The 18,183-nt window shown below is 50.5% G+C and overlaps 1 protein-coding gene and 1 long non-coding RNA gene across 2 annotated transcripts in view; both read right to left on the bottom strand.

The window, feature by feature from the left end:
* Positions 1–18,183, bottom strand: part of DHRSX (dehydrogenase/reductase X-linked) — a gene marked incomplete at its 5' end in the record, with an annotated part of 106,075 nt that overhangs the window by 61,715 nt on the left and 26,177 nt on the right. The window lies entirely within an intron of this gene.
* Positions 16,133–16,974, bottom strand: LOC121020191 (uncharacterized). The gene is made up of 2 exons (XR_005786008.1): positions 16,457–16,974; positions 16,133–16,280 (listed from the first exon to the last, which is right to left on the bottom strand). It is a non-coding gene; the product is annotated as an uncharacterized LOC121020191 (long non-coding RNA).

Raw genomic sequence — 18,183 nt, 5'->3', positions numbered from 1 at the left:
CACTCATGCTCTGTCCTGTTGGCACTCATGGTCTGGCTACATGGAATCCATGTTTCCCCCTTCTGGAACATTCCACCACCTGAACTTCTTGTCCATTCATGGCATAGTCAATTGGGACCCATGCACCCCATATGGAACATTCCACAACGTGAACTGCCTGTTCACTCATGCTCTGTCCTGTTGGGACTGATGGTGTGTCCACATGGGACCCATGTTCCCCCCCACTTCTGGAATATTCCACCACCTGAACTCTCTGTCCATCATGGTATGGCCAGTTGGCAGCCATGATCCCCCCTTCTAGAAATTTCCACTGTGTGAGCTGCCTGTGCTCTCATGGTGCAGCCACTTGGGACCAAACTCCATTCTTGAGGTCATGATGACAGTGACATCAGTGTGTTATGAAGCAGTTCATACATAAGGTGCCTCCTGTTTGCAGGAGTAGAGGATGTCTTACTGGGGAGACTAAGGGTGCCTGGTTCTAATCCCAGCCCAGCCTTCACTACCCGGAGCATCATGAGCTCCTTAGCTTATCAATACGTTCACGCCTCATCTGTGAAATAATGGTAATAAAAGTGTCCGCCTCAGAAAGTCACTGTGGCGTGAAACTTCTCATGTCATTCAACAGCAGCAACAAAGCCGGATATGTAGAACGCTCTCAGAACTGAGCTTACTTTGTGTGTGTGTGTGTGTGTGTGTGTGCTAAATTGCACATAACATAGAATATACCATTTGTGAGTAAATTCCTTAAGGTGGAAAGAATTGAAATGTCTATCGATGGATGAACAGATAAACAAATGTGGTTTATCCCTGCAATGGAATATTATACAGCCATAAAAAGGAAGGATGTTTTGTCACACACTACAGCGTGGATAAATCTGGAAAATTATGCTCAGTGAAAAAAAAAGCCAGTCACAAAAGGGAACGTACTGTATAACTGCATTAATAAGAAATGTCCAGAACAGGCAAATGCAGACAGACCGAAAGCGGATGAGAGGTCACCAGTGCTAGGGAGGCAGTGGGTTAATGGAGAGTGACTTCAGATGGGCATGGGGTTTCTTTTAGGGCCATGAGTATATCCTGAAATTGGACAGTGGTGACGGGGAACGTATTAAAAATAACTGAACTGGGGTCCCTGGGTGGCTCAGTTGGTTGAGTGTCCAACTCTTGATTTCAGCTCAGGTCATGATCTCATGGTTCGTGGGTTCGAGCCGCACATCGGAGCCTGCTTGGGATTCTCTCTTTCTCTCTTTATCTGCCCCTCCCCCATGTGCATGCTCTCTCCGTCTCTCTCAAAATAAATAAAGTTAAAAAATAAAAATAAATGAAATTTATGATATATGATCAAGCTGTTATTACAAGGAAAATCACCATTTAAAAAAAAATTTTTTTTTTAACGTTTATTATTTTTGGGACAGAGAGAGACAGAGCATGAACGGGGGAGGGGCAGAGAGAGAGGGAGACACAGAATTGGAAACAGGCCCCAGGCTCCGAGCCATCAGCCCAGAGCCTGACGCGGGGCTCGAACTCACGGACCGCGAGATCGTGACCTGGCTGAAGTCGGACGCTTAACCGACTGCGCCACCCAGGCGCCCCGAAAATCGCCATTTTTAAATTTACATTAAAAAATTTTAACACATAGCCAATTTAAAAAATTTTTTTAAATGCTTATTTTTGAGACAGAGAGAGAGAGCGCGAGCTCACGAGTGGGGGAGGGGCAGAGAGAGAGAGAGGGAGACACAGAATCCGAAGCAGGCTCCAGTCTCTGAGCTGTCAGCACAGAGCCTGATGCAGGGGTTGACCTCATGAACCGTGAAATCATGACCTGAGCCGAATTTGGACACTCAACCAACTGGGCCACCCGGGTGCCCTCTAATTTTAAATTTTAACAAAGCGGTGACATTGAGCGCTGACGTGTATGGAACACGAGACATTTTCGAGGTTTGTCCACATTGTAGCGTTTGCCGCTTCTTCGTGCCTTTTTTGTGTCTGAGTAGAATTGCATCACGTGGATGGACCACGTTCTGCTCACCCACTGCTCTGCGGACGGGCACTTGGGTTTCTGCACTTTGGCTGTCGTGCATCTTGCTGCCGCGAAATCGCATGTGCACGTTTTCGTTTGCACAGCTGCTTCCAGGACGGGATCCGCTTCTCACATGGTCACGCGTAGGTACGGCGCTTCTGCGGAACTCGTATCTTGATATGCTCACTCACCTGTTTAGCATGTAGATGAACCGGGAGCTTTCACCACCGCATTTGGCTTGTGGAGACCTGTGGCTCGGGGAGCCGTGGGATCCCTCTTGCCGGCCACGTGCAGCCCAGACCCCACAAACACAGGATTTTTACTCTGTTTACCTGCTTTGGATCTTCAGTCTCCCTCAAAATGAATTCACGTGAGCATCCCCACCAGTGTCCTGACAGTGGCTTTAAGAGCGGAAACGTGGGGCTTCTCGGTGGCTCGGTCGGTGAAGCGTCAGCCTTTGGCTCAGGTCATGATCTCACCCAGTCTGCAGGGAAGTTTGTCTTTTTATTTTTACAAATCGCTCGGGACTTTTCTGCAAGATGCAGAAAACACGTCAAGGTGTTTTCCCGTGTCAAGGGTTCTACATCACTAACGGAACCATTCGTGGGAAACATACCACGTTAACTATCTTCCTCGTGATTGCTTGGTTCTTCTTGGCGAGGACACGGGGAATCCGTGTAAACAGCATCCCGTGCGTGATGATGTGGTACAAGGGACACTCATAGACCTCCTCCCTGGACTGGTCACAGGTGTCTGTGGACACAGTGCATGTCAGGACACGGTGCATGTGGAGGCTTGTTTCTCCTCTCTCTTCGAGGCCACGGGTGGCACCCCAAACGCAGGCTGACCGATCGTCTCCTAAATGCATAATCTGGCTGAAAGACTTGTAATGAGGGCTGAGGCACAGGTTCTGAGGGGGAAGTCGCTTGGTGAGGACAATGTCTTGATCACTTTCCCCATGCCCAAGAGTCGTGGCCATCGCCAAGGGAGGCCCTTCTCTTTACAGGAGAGAAAACATCATGTAAAAAGCCCGTGTGGCTCTCAGGTTCCAAGGTCAGGCAACATGTGGCCGAGATGTATGTGCATTTATTTCCTTTTTTTCTCCTTTTTTTAGTTTGCAATTGAGGTGCCAAGTTGACTGAACACAGTCCTGCAGAAACACTGGTCTCTGCAGCAGTCCTGCTTTTCGCCCTTCCTACCCTTCCCAGCTCTCCCCAGACTTGTCAACAGAGCCAAGGTGGAAAACCCTGCTGTAGAGAAACCAGAATCTCGGTTGGCTCATCCGTGAAAACCAGGTAACTGATTTTTGCATCTGTAAACATGCCTACCCTTATAATCCACGCCACCCACATAATTACAGGTAAACGGGGTTTGGGGGGGGCACGTCAACTGCAAATTCCCATGGCGAACACCCCAACCTTAATCTTATGTCCTTGATCTTTAAAAAAAACAACAAAACAAAAAACACAGAGAGAGCAAATCTTCCAAGTTGCAGGCAGCTTCAAGTTACTCCCTTTCCTGATTTGTCCACATCTGGCCAGGAAGTATAGCCCTTGTCTGTTGGCCACCAAAGCGACCTTTTCACAGGCACATCCTTGAAAGGGTTGACCGAGTGCCATGACTAATTCTGATTCTAGAAATTCCACAACCGTCAGCATCCTAAAATATGCCCAGGGCACCCCGGCCGCCTCCCTGCAGCGAGCTGTGAATGCTGTGTGATGGTAACACAGAGTTTGAGTCCAAGGGCACAGCCTAAGCTCTGCAAAATATTCCTGATACTTGATGTGTGTTCTCGATCTAGGTCCCCGTCAGATCAGTCCTGATTCTGAAACACTAATGATTTCTCTGTGCAAATGCAGACCATGATTTGCAAAGCTCCGGAAAACACTGGCACAGTGGGTGGGTGGGTGAGCAAAGGCAGAGAGGGGGCTGGGGAGCCGGGAACCAGACAGCTCTTCTGGAGTCCCAAATTGCCTGGGGACATTTTAAAGGAGGTGATGGATGTCTGGTCGTTGCCCCAAACCTCCAGGCAAAGTGCCTTTTAGTCTGAGACTCGGTATTTTTTTTTTTTATGTTTTTGTTTATTTTTAAGAGAGAGAGAGAGAGAGAGACAGAGCAGGCGCAGGGGAGGGGCAGAGAGAGAGGGAGACAGAGAATCCGAAGCAGGCTCCAGGCTCCGAGCTGTCAGCACAGAGCCCCACGCGGGGCTCAAACCCACGAACCGTGAGATCATGACCTGAGCTGAAGTTGGACGTTCAACCGACTGAGCCACCCAGGCGCCCTGAGCATCTTTTACTTCCTAGTTGGAAGACAAGAATGAAGAGATGGGCAGAACCTGTAGGCAGATGGCCCAACAGCAATGCACTCACCCTGGCTGTGACCCTGAATCAGTACCCACCAGCTCGATGATGCACCCGCACGACGGTACAGGTGAGGATGAACATGCGGTCACGGACCAGCAAGACGAGAGACATCATGGGACCTCCTCAGTGCAACAAATCCCCAAACGGGGCAGACTGCCTGTGACGGAGACATCGGGGAAGATGGAGTGTAAATGAGGTCATTGTGCCATGTGACCTAAACCCACGCCTGTGAGGAAGGTGTGGATGAGGCCCCCAGGCAAACCTGTGGACACATGTCGCACACCTCAGGAAAGGAAGGTAAAAGCCCATCGCTGCTACAGGTGAGGACCCTGGAGCAAAATCCCCTAAAACAAAACGTCATTGTTGGAAGAACCCAGTGCCTGGAGGTGGAAACAATTCAAGAATGGCAAGATCAGACTCAAGCCAGGAAGCACGGCATCACTAAAACGAATGTTGGGTATTGGTCTGCGGTATGGCAACGCTAAAGCCCATGGAGAAGGCCAACACTCATGGAACCCAAGGACAAGGCAATAGTCAGAAACTGTCATAGTTGGTCCCCAGGATGGTGTCCTTCCAGGGAAGATGTTAGCCTAGTGCCTGTGAGCAGACACTGGTGCCAATGCTTGTCCACCATGATGAGCATGGGTCATGTTCAACTACGCTCACTGTTCATCATCAGACCAGCATTCTCCAAGTGGGTCCAAGTGTTCTTGGGTGGGAATCCTCCATGATGAGTACGGGTCATGTTCAACTACACTCACTGTTCATCATCAGATCGCTGTTCTCCACGTGGGTCCCAGTGTTCTTGGGTGGGAATCCACCAGGATGAGTACAGATCGTATCCAACTACACTCACTGTTCATCATGAGATTGCTGTTCTCCAAGTGGGTCCAAGTGTTCTTGGGTGGGAATCTGCCAGGATGAGTACGGGTCATGTTCAACTACACTCACTGTTCATCATGATCAGCATTCTCCATGTGGGTCCAAGTGTTCTTGGGTGGTAATCCACCAGGATGAGTAGAAGTCATATTCAACTACACTCACTGTTCATCATCAGACCAGCATTCTCCAGGTGGGTCCAAGTGTTCTTGGGTGGGAATCCGCCATGATGAGTATGGGTCATGTTCAACTACACTCACTGTTCATCATCAGATCAGCGTTTTCCAAGTGGAGCCACAAGTCTTTGGGTAGGAATCCGCCATGATGAGCACTGGTCACATTCAAGTAAACTCACTGTTTCTCATCTGATCAGCATTCTCAACGTGGGGTCACATGCCCTTGGGTGGGAGGTGGGGGTAAGTCCATGCAGTCAGGACTACATTCATCATAATATTAAGTAGCTTCTGCCTTCACACTGTGCTGATGTTTGCATGGATGGTGCAGTTTACATTGGGTAAACTTCTGGTGCCTTAGCATGAACCAAGGGAGAAGCTCCAAATGCATTAGCCATTGCAGCATCCACCGGCACTTGCCATTCTGAGAGCAAAAACCATCCTGGCTTCACTTAAGAGCAACCTTGACAAAGCAGTAGGAAGTATTACTTTTATTACATATGACTTATGAGTGTGCAGATGACCCTTAGGCAACACGGGTTTGAACAACGCAGGTCAACTTATGCACAGATTGTCTTTTTATCAGTACAGTACAGTGCCATCAATGTTTTTTCTCTTCCTTATGATTTCCTTAATATTTTCTTTTCTCTAGCTGACTTTATCGTACAATTACAGCACATAGTACACAGAAATACAAAATACATGTTCATCGATTGTGATTGGTAAGGCTTCTGGTCAACAGTAGGCTTAGTAGTTACGTTTCGGGGGAGTGAAAAGTGATACATGCATTTTCAACTGCGTGGGGAGGTCAGTGCTCTTAACCCTCGTGTTGTCCAAGGGTCAACGGTATCCGTGTGTAATGTCCTACGTGACAAAATGGGAGGCATACATAAGGCACGTCTAACCACACACTGACGTATGGTGGCTGGCAGGCTGTTTTGGTTGGGAGCTGATCTGGCTACATTCCTTGGGAAACACCAGTTTTACTTGGAAGAGAAACTATAGACACACCGTGGTTATTCCAAGCCGGATAGCTGGCAGACATTCTCTGGAACACAGAGTGAGCTTGTCACTTCGAGGAAAACAAGTTTACCGCCAGTGACAACATTGGAGCTTCTGAGGGAAATTCAGAATTCTGGAAAACGTGTACGTGGCACCAGGAGGTCAACTGTTGCCCAATCCCTAGACTATTCTTTTCTGATAAGATCAGGGGTTAGTGACACCAACAAGCGTTGACTTTTTTTTTTTTTTTTTGATGTCATATAATGAAATGCATCACCGATTAGAAGCTCTCTGTAAGTCAGCGGACCAATATTTTCCAAAGGACCAGCGGGCAGAGGATCCATTCGAAACGATAAATAGAACGATCGATTTTAAGTGAACGGAAGAAGAACATTTCATTGATAACGATTTTAGTCTCCACGTTACAACTTGGCCATTCAGGAAACAGCCACTTGGTGGGTCTAGTGATGGTGTCAGAGATGATGCACAATTATCTGAAAATGCTACCAAAATACTCCTTTCTTTTCCAGCGACATATCCGCGTCAGGTTGGATCTTCTTGAACGGAAACAACATACCTCAACACGTGACATGTGGACATTGGTAGGAGGATTGGGTTGTCTTTCCTTAAGCTGCACGTTTGCAAAATGTAAGACATTTGCAAAGAGATGGAAACAATGCCACTTTCCTCCGTGCATTCTTCTGCTTTTACTAAAAAAAAAAAGCTATGTATGTTAATATGTGTGTTTTGTGCGTACATTTGCTTTATGGGATGATGTGACAGTGCCCCGTTGCACGCAAAGGCTGTAGCGCTCATGGGACACTTCCGCACAAGCACATCTTCTTACCACGTTGTCATATAAATCTCTTCAAAATAAGAAGGGAGAGATCTGGAGTCTGTGAGAGGGTGAGCATTATGGCTGATGAATCTCCACGCTGACCGTCCAGACAAAGTCCTATTAAATCCGGGAGCAGTGAAGCCCCCAGAGCCTCAAGCCCTGCTGTGAGCCACGGCCGACTGAACGGAAACGTCCAGTGAAACAGGCTTGCACGACTACGGTACGTACCTAAATGGATCTTTCTTAACGGGGGTCAGCAAGGCTCGGCCAGTCATGCAGATGCTGGGGCTCCCTGCTACCTGGCCATGGCCCCCCTCCAGAGGTGTTCTCCAGAACACCTTCTTCCAGAACACTGTGAGCCCCTCCAGGGAGCCACTCTTCCTTAGGGGGCCCACCGGCAACCAGCACAGAACCCGCCCTTCTGTGCATAAAGCCATATACAAATAGCCAAATGTGGGAAAACCAAAACTGTCTAAATATGGCGGCTCATGAAGTGACCTCGGTACTGCACCTGGCTGCTGGCTCTGAGTGTTAGGTGCCTGGCACCACCTCCAAAACACAGAGACTCCCTCCAATGCACAAGGCAGGCAGGGGAACTATCGTGCAGATGGGGGGGGGGGGGGGGGCTCAGTGTAGAGATGTAGGGTCCAGGCTGCATCGGGCGGGTCTACCTGGGATAGAGGGACTGAGCCCACATCTCCTGCACACATACACACACACACCCCACTCATGCAATAACTCGGGTGTAGAGATATACGGTGCACTCTAGGACGGGTCTCCCTGGGATAGAGGGACCGAGCTCACCTCTCCTGCACACACACATCCCTCATGTGGCAGCGTAGGTGCACAGATTGAAGGTCCAGGCTAAGACCAGTCTGCTAGGATTGAGGCACCAAGCCCATGTCCCCTCCACAGGTGCATTCTTCCTGCACAGCCCACAGATCATAAGGACGGGACCTCAGGTCCATCATCTTGGCCGTGAGCTCCACGACAGCAGGGACCCAGGGGCTGGCTGCTCCATTGCACACAGCATAGGTATATAGAGCATACCCTCTACCACCTGAAGGACGCTTAGAACATCCTCCTTTGCTACGGGGAATCACTCCAGAGGAAAAGACGGGGTGGGCTGCCCTCGTAACCACAAACAAAGGCAGGTCATAGACACAGCACTGTAGCTGCCACGGCTAAAGATTGCACATTCCAGGTGGCCACCCGCCTTTACAAAGCCGCCACCTGCTGGGCTTGGAGCAGGGTCAAAGGTTTCCCACGACTGTCTGAAAAAGCTAGGAAAGTACGCCTCCCTCTCCAACCACGCAGCTGGGTGAGGCCGCATTTCAGCAGGACCAGCGAACCGCGAGAGATGGGTTGCGGGAGTGGATGGCACAGACCAGAGGGCTCCTGAGACGTGACCTCCGTCTTCTGCATGAACGACAGACGCTCAGAACGTCTCTTGTGTGTGCAAACGTGCGCCTTAAGGGAAGACGGCAGAGGCTCCTGTGGGCGTCCGCATGCTGTGCATGGCAATATGTTGCTTCTCTAGAACAACGTCCGACCTCACACAGATACGTGGCGGGAAACAGAGGCGTGTTTCCATGGCTTCTTCAGATAATTGTGGGTTACGTTGGACAGCGTGCCCAGACCCACCAAGTGGTTGCTTCCTCATGGCCAAGGCGCACTATGGAATATGGACACGTTATCAATAAAACTTCCTTATTCTGTTCAGTTAAAATGGATTGGTCTGTTCGTCAATGGAGTGGATGGCTTGCTCGTGGATGCAAAACAGAACTGGAAAAGGTAATAGATCCTCCTTGAGACTTTGTATTGTTTGTGGGGGGGGGGGGGTGTTGTGTTTTGTTTGAAGTGCCACCTGCTTGTGATTTTTTTCCTGCTTTCTTGTTGGTCGTTCAAAGAGTTCTTGAGACCTTGCCCCCACCTCACATCCAAGATACACAGCCTTCCGTCTTTGTATCCTTGAGACAACCATCAGAGCCACCAAGCTCTGATGACGGATGGACCCAGGAGGCCCCCAAACCAGACTGAGATGGAGAAAAGTTGACAGGCATGATCCTTAACCCAAGGTGGCTCAGGGAATCATGAGGAGTGGACTATTCCAGGTGCTCAGGCTTTGGTGGGAAGCAGGAGAGCCCAGTTCCCCATGCACAGCGGTCAGCCTCACGCCCTGTCCTTGAAATATGGTACAGATAATCCCCTCCAGTTGTATTTCAACAACCCATAAGTTATTATCAATGTACAACCAGGATACAGTATTTAATCAAGAGATCACAGGGCCTTCTGCCTACATCCTGGGTCACCGGTATTTGCAGGATTTTCCACCCTGTGCATGAGTTTGCAAAGTGAAGGTCAGGGCAGAGTCCAACCCGGCCCCCAGAGAGCTGACTTGTAGGTTTGCTGGAGACGTCCGTGACCCATTTCTGGTCAGAAAACGGCCGTCTCGCCAACACCCAGACACCACCCGGGGCCTCGGATCAAGGCGCCCCATCATCATACCGCAGCAAGCCCGCCCCAGAGAGGACCAGAAAATGCTAACAGCACAATCCGGGCTTTTCCAGAAGAACATTCTTCAGCAGAGAGCCACAGAGATGCTATTTCCTCAGATAATTAATTCTAAAGGCAAGTATCACTTGAGAATTGCAAATAACAACAGGAGAAAATACATGTTCCCCTCCCATCCTGTCAATGAGCAGATGAACCACTGGTAAACCATGCGGGACAACAGTGACCCAAGGCATGGGGCCAATTTTCCGTGGAATAACAAAATAATTGGGGGGCGGGGTGGTTATACAAGGGCAAAATGGCGTCAGAAACTCATTTCACACACACACAGGCAGGTCTACAGTGTTCCTATCACCCTCTTCAGGCTTCAGGTGCATGGACTGTTTTATAACAGAAAAATTTAAAGGCACGTTGAAAGTCAGATCTTTGCGAGAAAACAAGGAAGGAAGGTTGGTTGTAACCTAACGCTTACACGCACTGACTCTTTAAGAACATTCTGGAAGCCACATTGGCCTCTCCGTAAAGCAAATGCATGGGTGGGTTCCCCGGGTTTTGCCGTGCCGGATTTCTCTCCCTGGAGGCAAACCCATCACCTCCTTGGAGAGCAGGGAACTGTGGGAACTTTCCAATGAGTTTATTAGCAGGTGCATCAGTGGTGAAGTTGTCCAAGCCCGTGTTGTCCGTTTATACCCCGTTAGAAAACCGATACGTAGATACGGTGAATTTTGTCGGGGTCGGGAATGCCTTCAGCGGATCCGGAGGCCAAAGGGAGGGTGACTGTCCCTAGTGATTGCAAACAAAGGAGAAAATGAGCTCTGCTGCTGAGGAACACGGTGTTCATCAAGCATATCTTGGGGAGATGATTCTTCGGGTTCGACCTCCTTGCTGTCCGCAGGACCGTCTCTGCTGGAGAGTTGTGAGAAGCAGGGCAATACTGTTGTGTCCCACAGGACATTCAAGGCGGCTAGCGTGGACCTCAATGATCAGGCGTCACCTGGGTAGGACCGCGTGGACGCAAGACAGCAGGTCCATGTTGGGTTTCTCCACGTGCCCAAAACACGTCTTACAGCTCAGCCTTGGGACCATAATGTCCTGACATCGTTAAAGGTACCCAAGTCCGGCTGTCTTTGGCTGGGCAGCTAGGACTCAGCATCTGATGGGGACACTAACCCCATTGTGGGGACCCCACCTCCATGACCTCATGTAACCCTAATCACCTGCAAAGCCGCAGGAGACATATTCCCCGAAAGAACCCCCCCCCCCCCGGCCGCCTCCCTTAGATAAGACTCACCTGTTTCTCTGGGACAAGACCAGACACAGACCCTCCCTCCGATCCCCGTTTCTAGGCTCATGAAGAATTGGCTGAACTGTGTGCATCCCCAGATACCTGTGGGCAAGATGCTCTGTCACCTGTCCGGATCCGACTTTGGTTCATCTGCCCTCCTTCCCAGACCAGCCCCTGGATGTCAGGCCGCCCTCAACCTCAGCGACACTCGAACGCAGAGCAACCTACCCCGAAGTCACCTGTCTGCCAAGGAGGAGATTTGCCACCCCGACATTTCAATCACAGCACATACTCATCCCACACCACACCTGGTGCTCCTAGGCTCGCAGTCCTTGAAAGGTCCTTTCTGCCCACCGTCGCTTGCACACGTATCTCACGGTCGGGGCTCGCTCCTTATGACAACAGTCCCCTCCTCCTCCTCCTCTCCCCATTTCAATACATGATTTGCAAAGTCCTTCAAGCTCTATTGCTTGTCTCAGGGGGAAGTCTCCAGGGCTTGGCCCCCAGGCGGCCATCGAGATGGGACCCTCGAGGGGCTGGCTCCCAGGAGCCTGATGTGGGGTGCGTGGGGTGAATGGTTACAGAGCCCACGGGCCAGGCACGCACATTCGCAGAAGTGCATGGGAAAAGTGAACAGACATGGAAGACGGGGGCCACGCTGCACCTGGGAGCCCTGGGAGACTTCACGGAGGAGGTGTCTGGTGGGGGGACAGAGGTACCATATTGACAGGTGGAGAGTTCTTGCTAGATCAGCTCGAAAATATCAACATCTGGCTTCACTTAAAAATAAGCAGAGTGTTCCAAAAACGGAGGGTGTGTGGGCATGGAAAATATCGAGCAAGCTTGCAAAGGGGATCCTGTGAGTGCACAGAGCATGAGTCTCCGGGCACCGGGTCAGCTCTCAGACGTCCAGCAGGTAGTCATTCGCACAGCACAGAGAATGAGCTTCCAAATCACAGAGCGCTACTCTGCCCGCTGTGAGTCTGACACGCATTTTTATGTGTCGGGGACGGAACTGACAAAACGATGTCGCATTTCTACTGCAGAAAAGGCTGCCCATTTCCACCACAGTCTCCCTTTCCTTCCTCCGGCCGTCTGCATCCTGCTGGAAAAGCCTGCGTGTGCCCCCAGTTTCCACTCCCACGGGGACAATCCTTGGCTTTTGTACGATTTTAGTTTCCCTGTGTGTTTGCTTTCTGGTTAGTTATTTTCATCTCAGTCCCGGAAGGGCAATGCTCAGTGGGTTTTAAAAGAATCTGCACCATTCCCGACCCCCTGGGACGTAAAATTTACCTGTCTCTGATGTTTACTTCCCATCGCAACCATTGTTATGACCGTGTGTTTTCACCAAGACACAAATAAGAAGGCGAATTTTCTGGGGTCTTGTTTTCTTGTAGAAGAAAGAGCTCCCCCTGTCCTCCCTCACAGGTGTCTGTAATTCAGATGGAAGGATGGAATTAATCGACCATCTGACTCCTTTCTTCCCCCAGTTCTATAGGGCCATGGGGGGCTGAACACAGCACGGAGCTCAGGCATTGTAAGCTGTAGGAGGGTTGAGTGAGTGTGTGTGTGTGTGTGTGTGTGTGTGTGTGTGTGTGTGTGTGTGTCTCCTCTTTCCATAAACCCAAGTACAAAGGAGAATTGTCAGAAAGAAGAACAAAGCAAGCCAGCATCATCCCCAAGGCTGGTGGTTATTATCTAAATGGGATGATGGCTTCATTACGAGCCCTGGAAATAGGCTGAGTGTGCATTTCCAGATCAACAGCCTGATGCTCTAATGTCCTCTCCGATTCTGGCCCAGGACCTGGGTGCAATGGGTTGAACTCTGGCCTCCAGGGAGATGTGTCCACTCATGACCGGATGCAAGAGAATATATTTGGGAAATTAGGGCTTTGCAGATGTACCGAGATATGGCAAGGTCCTTTCTGACTGGGGTGGGTCGTAAATCCAATGACTGGAGTCCCTCACTGAGAGGGTCACAGAAACACAGGGGAGACAGCAAAGTGGACGCAGAAGCAGAGACTGGAGTGATGTGTCTACAGGAAACACCAAGCATTGATGACAGCCTTCCCCAGAGCCTTCAGTAAGGAGCCAACCCTGCCGCCATTTTGATTTCAGACTCCTGGTCCCCAGAACTCGGAAACAGTAACTTTGCGTTGTCTTAAGCCTGCTGTTTGGCACGATTTTGTTACAGCAGCCGTGGAAACCAGCACCCTCATCTTAACCAATGACACTAAGGAACTGGATTTTTTCATATCTTGGATCTCGCCCACCTCTGAGGGTGTAGGGATCATTTCTTTAATCCTCCATGAGCAGGTGTTAGGATGAGGTTTTAGGCTCACTCTCTCAGATGGGTTCTAGAGGGTCAAGGGCTGTGGTGCTCATTTTTGGATTGGACCTCCGTCCAGATCTGAGAGAAAGAGAAAAGAGACAGAAACATGAGCATCCCAGAAGAGGACAGCAACCATCCCAGGACAAGACAATGATCATCGCAGAACAGGATGATGAACACCTCAGAATAAGATGATGCATGAGTCTGGGTTCTCCAGAGAGACAGACCCAATGGGGGTGTGTGTGTGTGTGTGTGTGTGTGTGTGTGTGTGTCACATGGGGAGGCATTCATTATAGAGAACTCGTTCATGCAATTACAAACACTGAGAAGTTCCAAGATCTGCAGGCAAGCTACAGATGGAGGACAGCTCATGTGGTGTGAGTTCTAATTTGAGTCCGAAGGCAGAGAACCAAGAGCTGACGGTGTAAGTTTCAGCCCAAAGGCTCAAGACCCAGGAGGAGCTGATATTTCAGGTCAAGTCTGAAGATAAGAAAAAAACAAAACAAAGCAAAGCAGTGTCCCAGCTGGAAGGACATCAGGAAGCAGGAATTTCTCTCCTACTCAGCCTTTTTCTTCTATTCTAGCCCTCAACTGATTAGATCAGGCTCACCCACACTGGAGACGACCCTCCACTGCCTCACTCCACTGAATCGAAAGCTAATCTTGTCCAGAAACGCCCTTATGGACATACCCAGAATCGTCTTGGGCCAGAGATCTGAGCACCCCCGTGGCCCAGTCACGTAGACACAATTAAGCATCCCAGAACGTCATTTTCTAGATCGGGGCTGCTGACCTCTGCCACTCAGGTGGCTGTGGGACGTGTGGCTAACACAGTACCTGAGCAGCCTGTGTTGTCATCAGGAGCCTCACATTCTAGAAAGATCTGCCCCACTCATAAGGTTTCTTGCAGGTGCACGAACAAGCCACGGACAGGGTGAAGCCGGGAACCGAAGCACCCTCCAGGCACTGAGCATTCTTGCACGGTGCCTCAGCATCCAATCAAGGGGACAGGTGCATGATGAGTGAGTAGGTATACAGGAGACATTAGCATCTTCTGGAAAACAAGGATCAGGGTGCATTTGAACGTATGGACGCCCCCTGACTTCTTTGCAAATGAGGTCACATTCACAGGTACCACAAGTAGGATTTCAACGTGTCTTTCGTGGGGCAGGGACCCACGTGAGCCAGAAAGAATGCACTGGGGTGAGCCTTCAAGCCAGTAACGGGCGTTGAATTCCAAAGAAGGAATTTGCACCAGTTATAATGGCTTGCTTTTCCGAGACCCTATTACCTTTGGTTCCCTGCGTAGCAAGCAATGAACCTCCCAGAGCTAAGAGTCTGGGCCACGGAGCACAGATTTACTGAGTAATTATGGAGTCTGCTCTCATCGTAACGAAGGAGCCCATTATAGGAAGAATGACTCCCAGACGGTCCATGCCCTGGACCCCCACGCCTCATCCGGTGTGTCCCAGGGCATCTTCTTAGAACAGGAGGCCATCGAACACCCTGAAGGGGTTGAAAGGAAGGCTCGACATGCATTCGAACCTTGTTACTCGTGGCATAAGGCAGGCTTCGGTGTCCCCTGTGTATTGCTTTCAATGCCAAAGGCGTTTTGTACAATATTTCTCTCGCACGCATCTATAAGAGCTCAAAATGGGGAAATTAGCTCTTGGGAGGGGCTCCTGGGTGGCTCAGTCGGTGGAGAGCCCGACTTTAGCTCAGGTCATGATCTCGCGGTCCGTGAGTTTGAGCCCCGCGTCGGGCTCTGTGCTGACAGCTCGGAGCCTGGAACCTGCCTCGGATTCTGTGTCTCTGTCTCTCTCTCTCTCTCTGCCCCTCCCCCACTCACGCTGTCTCTGTCTCTCTCAAAAAAAATGAATAAAACATAATATAATAGTATACTCGACAGTATGTTATATACATTCTACACATACTATACATAGAAAGGGCAGCAGGGTGAGTTTTTGATTTCCTCCAAAATACTTTTGTTCTCGAGGACATGCAGTCTGGCCACCGTGCACGGACAGTCGTCACTTACGGATTTTTTTTTTTTTAAATAAACATCATTACCTTTACTTGGAAAGTGAAAATTTTCCAGACCCTTTAAGAAGCATTTTGTGGCGGTCGTTTCCTGGGCTTTTTCCAAAGTTCGTATGCAATGCATTCAGGAAATGCGTGACTGGCTTGGAAAAACGCTGAGCCTTCCTTCAGACGGGGGCGAGAACAGAGTGTGCCCGTGTCCTTGGTGCGACAGAGCCAGCTGACTGGCCTTCCCAGCTGTGCGTTTGTCGGGCGGGCAAAGCGTTCCTCCTTCATCACCAACGAGGTGCCCTTGTTCTAAGACCCCCACGTTCTCAATCAGACAGAGGATACGTGCTCCATGGTGCCGGCTTCCCTCCCCACTGGACCGCTGGATCCATTAGGAGAGCCACGTATCCCGACCCACGCCACGAAAGACCACCAGTGGCCGCCATGTGACCGGACCCCACAACTAAAGTAAAGTTGTTGAAGCGTCCCCATAAATATGCGTCCGCTCGCAAACCCTCAGAACTTGTCAACTGACCCTATTGGGAAACGGCGTCTTTGCAGATGGGAGTAAGGGAAGGATCTGAGAGGAGCCCATCCTGGAGGAGGGTGGCCCTGAATCCAATCACAGGTGTCCTTGTAAGAGACGGAAGGGGAGACACAGACACAGAGGAGAAGCCACGTGAAGGAGGAGGCAGAGATGGGAGGGATGTGGCCACGAGCCCAGGGGTGCCTGGAGCCCCAGAAGCTGGAAGAGGCTGGAAGGACCCTCCCTTGGAGCCTCAGGAGGGAGCACAGCCCTGCCTGGATCTCAGTGGCCCTGCCTTGCCTGGATCTCAGTGGCCCTGCCTTGCCTGGATCTCAGGGGCCTTGCCCTGCCTGGGTCTCAGAAGCCCTGACCCTCCTGGATCTCAGTGGCCCTGCCCTGCCTGGATCTTACTGGTCCTGCCCCTCCTGGATCTCAGGGGTCCTGCCCTGCCTGGATCTCAGTGGTCCTGCCCTGCCTGGATCTCAGAGGCCCTGACCCTCTTGGATCTCAGTGGCCCGGCCCGGCCTGGATCTCAGTGGCCCTGCCCTGCCTGGATCTCAATGGTCCTGCCCCTCCTGGATCTCAGTGGTCCTGCCCTTGCTGGATCTCAGTGGCCCTGCCCTGCCTGGATCTCAGGGGTCCTTCCCTGCCTGGATCTCAGAGGTCCTGCCCTCCCCCTGGATCTCAGTGTCCTGCCCTGCCTGGATCTCAGACATCTGGTCTCCAGAACAGAGAGAGAACAAACTTGTTTTGTTCTTAGGTTTATAGTAATTTGTGATAACAGCCTTAGAAAGACTAATATGTCTGCTTACGGACATTTCAATTTGCTATGAAATTGCCTCCCATGTTCCTTTTAGCTTTAAAATCATGTGGTCGTTTAAAGACCTATAGTCAGGAAAGACAAAAACTCGGTCACGGGGACCAGATGAAAAAGAATGTTCAGTGTACCTTTCAATCTACCAAATAACAAGGAAAGAGTGCTTGGGGTTGATCCTCGTTTCATGAAACTCATTTCATGCTGTTACAGTTGAGACAAGGAAGGTCTTAAGACACATTTTCATTATGTGGTTGTGAATGTCTTAGAGCCTTTAAAAACAAGTGTAGCTGGTTTTCTGACCACTCCGAGCCAGGGAGAAAGACCCATGGAGAAAAGTGGAACGCCATTTCCCTGACCGTCCCTCCGCGTCACGACTCGGGTACCACGGATGGAAAACATCTCATCGAGTCAGTCGGAACCCACACCCATGAGGCTCTCCCTATAAGCACTGAGCACCTACAAAACAGGACAACACGGGTGGCAAAGAGTCCCTTTCAAGAGAGCGTCCAGGGGCGCCTGGGTGGCTCAGTCAGGTGACCTCCTGAGTCTTGATTTCGGCTCAGGTCATGATATTACAGCTCATGAGTTCGAGCCCCACGTCGGGCTCCGTGCTGACAGTGTGGAGCCTGCTTGGGATTCTCTCTCTGTCTCCTTCTCCCCCTCTCTCTGCTCCTCCCCTACTCGTGCTCACTCACTCTCTCTCTCACTCTCTCTCAAAATAAATTATCAAAATAAATTATCGTGTCACATGAGCCCAGCGGTCAGTCTGGCTGCACAACGTCTGGCCGAGTGACCCCCACTCACGACTGGGGTGTAGTCACCGCACTCTGAGGGGCAGACTTCCTGGCCAGCTTGGCGAAATCTGGGGTCATGTTGGGTCCGAGATGCACAGGGTCCCCATCATTCCCAATGGCTTGGAATGCATCACCCAGGAATGGACGTCCCTTCTTCTCGTTGGCTTATCGATGGTCCCTCAGAACGTCCTCTCGTAAGGAAACGAATTCGGTGATGGTACCAGTTTTGACTTAAATAAGCGAGTGAAGCGTAAGACCTTTGGGTCACGTGTCCCCAGTGTGCATGTGAGTGTGTGTGTGTGTGTGTGTGTGTGTGTGTGTGTGCACGACTGGGAATTTCCAAGCAAGAACCCAACAGAACAAGTGAGTTTGATTTTCAAATGACTCTGTGATTGCAAGTCTGGGGGACGAAGGGACTCGGGGGTCTTTGCAGGGCGAGCTGTGTGCTCTCTGAACCTAAATACCTTCACGGTGAAAAGTCCTTTCTCCATTCTGTGTGCAAATCCCGCAGGCAACCTCCCGGGTCGAAAACCGTGCATCCGACAAAGAGCTGCCTCTGCAAAGTGCAGACTTTTGTTTCTTCCAGACATTGGAGGGGCAGGGACATAAGGT

This window comes from Herpailurus yagouaroundi, unplaced genomic scaffold (assembly GCF_014898765.1).
Source record: "Herpailurus yagouaroundi ecotype Mexico unplaced genomic scaffold, PumYag 248, whole genome shotgun sequence".
NCBI lineage: Eukaryota > Metazoa > Chordata > Mammalia > Carnivora > Felidae > Herpailurus > Herpailurus yagouaroundi.
The sequence above is the reverse complement of the archived record's forward strand: the minus strand, read 5'-3'. Positions and strand labels throughout refer to the sequence as shown.